Source organism: Raphanus sativus, unplaced genomic scaffold (assembly GCF_000801105.2).
Source record: "Raphanus sativus cultivar WK10039 unplaced genomic scaffold, ASM80110v3 Scaffold0023, whole genome shotgun sequence".
Classification (NCBI taxonomy): domain Eukaryota; kingdom Viridiplantae; phylum Streptophyta; class Magnoliopsida; order Brassicales; family Brassicaceae; genus Raphanus; species Raphanus sativus.
In genome coordinates, this window is record NW_026615347.1 from 20,952 (window position 1) to 24,215 (window position 3,264).

General features: G+C 46.8%; 1 non-coding gene across 1 annotated transcript; it reads left to right on the top strand.

Annotated features, from left to right (window-relative positions):
• The first annotated feature begins 1,532 nt into the window (after nucleotides 1-1,532).
• LOC130500727 (small nucleolar RNA R71) lies at nucleotides 1,533-1,639 on the top strand. Its single transcript, XR_008939285.1, has one exon. It is a non-coding gene; the product is annotated as a small nucleolar RNA R71 (small nucleolar RNA).
• Nucleotides 1,640-3,264: the final 1,625 nt, after the last annotated feature.

The following is a 3,264-nucleotide window of genomic DNA, read 5'->3' on the forward strand; positions in this document are numbered from 1 at the left end:
GATCTTCGAGGATTCCAACTGGAGACTTCACAGATCGATCAGCAAACACTAGGGACATCCTGGTAGGCTTGAAGTCCGTGTATCCAAGGCGCTTAGCCACATAATATGGCATGAGGTTTATGCTTGACCCTAGATCGACCAATGAGCATGAGAAGACTGTTCTCCCAATCTGAACCGAGAGGACAAACTTTCCCGGATCACCCAGTTTCTTGATCCTTTTATTCTGGAGAACTGCACTGCACTCCTTAGAGACAATCATGAACTCGCTGTCATCAGATATCTTCCCAGAGATCAGTCCCTTCACAAAGCTACGCATGGATGGTATCATCTGGATCGCACTCATCAGAGGGAGCTTGACAGTTAGGTCTTCCAGCATCTTCCTGCACTTCATCTCCTCCTTATCCTTGCGTGTAACTTTAGCCGGAACAGGGTAGGGTACTTTTGGTACATACTGACGAGCAGGGGAAGGTGTTTCAGTCGGTGGAACAACCCCAGCGGGTCGCTCTGCTTCAGCCGGAACAGTCTCAGTAGGTTGTTCTGCATCTTCCTCATATGTGGGTACAGCTTTAGGTGGTTGATCCGACTCCTTCTGCTTCCCTTTCTCAGCCGATGTGAATTTTCTGGGGTCCAGATCAGGCAGTTGCTTTCCACTCCTTAGACCCACTGCATTGCACTCCTTGGGGTTTTTATCTGTTTTTCTAGGAAGAGTTCCTTGCTGTCTCTTCACACTCTCAGCAGTCTGAGCAATCTGAATATCCATCTGTCTCATATGGCTTGAGACATTGTCATACTTGGCACTCAGGTCATTGAACATATGATTCATCCTGGTGTTGATGTTGTTGGTGACCTGGTTCAGTGCTTTTCCCTGGATCTGCTGACCTTGGAGCAATTGACTCATCATGTTTGCGAGGCTCTTCATGTCATCATGCGGAGCAGTCTGAGCCGGTTGTGCAGCCTGGTGATTAACCGGCTGTTTCTGGCTGTGGAACTGGGCATTCTGAGCTGGGTTGAGGACAAAAGTTCTCCCCTGATTGCCATAAGGCCTTTGGTATCCACTGTTCTGACCCTGATTGCCTTGAGCTTTATCGTCTGGTTTAGGGGCATTGAACAGGTGGGGATTGTTCCTTACGTTAGAGTTCGGGTGATAGTTCTTGAACTGCCATCCTTGCCCATTCACATAGCTCACTTCATGCTGATCCTCAGCTGACTGATCTTCCTCTGATGTGCCTTCCGCGGTAGCTTTATCCTGAGGCGATTCTTCCATGATGAAGACCTGGTTCTGGTTGCTCTTAATCAGCTGATCGACCTTGGCAGAGAGCTCATCAGTCTTGTTGTTATCAACGCTTTTCACCTTCTGAGTGCGATCAGTTTCGCGGTTATTATCAGCTGAGCTTGAGGCCATGTTTTCAATCAACTCGAAGGCACCTTGAGTGGACTGGGTCATGAAATCTCCATTACTGGCTGAATTCAAAGCGTTCATGTACTCCCAGCCTACTCCATCGTAGAACACTCCCAGCAGATAGTCTTCTTCAAAACCGTGATGTGGGCATTCCATGCGGTAGACGTTGAATCGCTCCCATGCATCGCAGAACGGCTCGTCCACTAGCTGTTTGAAGGTCGCGATCTTCTGTCTCAGAGTTGCTGATACGTCCTGAGTTCGGACAGGATCACTCAATCGGTTTGTGAAGGATATGAACTCTGAAAAGAGAACTATGGAATGATGGGTGACACAAAAGGTTGCGGAAAGACCCCTTGATACTACCAGATTCGTTTGTTGCCGGATGTGACGCACCGGTTCAACAAATGAAGATTTGTTTGCTAAGTGATAACCTCACTAGGAAACAGGAAAGTTCTATGCTAAGAACAAAGAGAGAAGACTCAAAATAAGGAGAAAATTTCGTGATCTCTTTGCAAAGAAATGGGGTACATTATATAGTGTTTTGAGTCAAAGAAATAATAAAGAAAAATGCTGAAAAACACACATAGAAAATATAAATTTGACTAAGACTATTCAAAGTGTGGAAAACAAGGGAAGACCAGTCAAAGTGTGGACTCAAAGGTTGACTGGTCCAGATTCAGAAATGTGTCCAAGTGCGTCCGTGATGATCTGGTTCGTCGCGGTAAGGAGATGGACGAACGGAGGTGCGGCCGCGGGGGTGATCATCGAACTGTCTTGAACGTATGAAGAATTTACTCGACCCAAATCTTCAGAAAGTCTAAGAATCCTTGCCTTAGAGAATTTGGTCGAAGAGAAGTCCATGATGGCGTCAAAAGAAGAAGTAAGAACGTTGGTCCGATCATCGGGATGTGCGGTACGGACCAAACGGGTGAGAAGTGAGAAGTTGCGGTCGTGGTCTGACTCCGCCTGATCCAAGTGAAGTCTGGCTCGTCTGTTGGCTTTGTCTTGACGAGTTGGACGGGAAAGATCATCTGTGGTTCGGTCAGATCGGTCATCAGGTCGTGGATCCAAGCTTAGCTCCTTTCCGGACGAACGCGGGTTGATCCGGTACACTGCTCGGTTGGACTGCTTGGCCTGGACGGATGGGTGAACCTCGGTTAGACTGATCTGAGTGTCCTGATCGTCGAGCTGGTCCTGGTCCGGGTCCTGGGTCGCATCATTCCCTTCCTCTTCAAAAGGATTTGTCCACAAATCTGGATCATCTGCAAGAAAAGGAGAAAGATCAGAAACATTAAAACTTGAAGAAATATCATACTTACCTTGCAGATCAAGTTGATACGCATTGTCACTGATCTTCCTAAGTATAGGAAATGGTCCATCGATCCGGGGCATGAGTTTGGACTTCCTTTCGTCCGGGAACCGTTCCTTCCTCAAGTGAACCCAAACAAGGTCTCCTTCCTCAAAAACGACCTTGGTCCTCTTCTGGTTTGCCTTTCTCTCATAGATCTTTGTCTTGGCCTCGATGTTGCCTCGAACCTCTTCGTGCAGCTTCCGGATGGTCTCAGCTTTCTTTTTGCCATCTGCACTAACTCTTTCACTCAAAGGCAAAGGCAAAAGATCAAGTGGAGACATAGGGTTGAAACCATAAACAATCTCAAAAGGAGAGAACTTAGTAGCAGAATGCATGGAATGATTGTATGCAAATTCAACATGAGGCAAACATTCTTCCCAAAGTCTAAGATTCTTTTTAATCAACGACCTAAGCAAAGTTGATAAGGTCCGGTTCACAACCTCAGTTTGACCATCAGTTTGACGATGACAAGTGGTGGAAAACATCAACCTAGTTCCAAGTTTAGACCACAAAG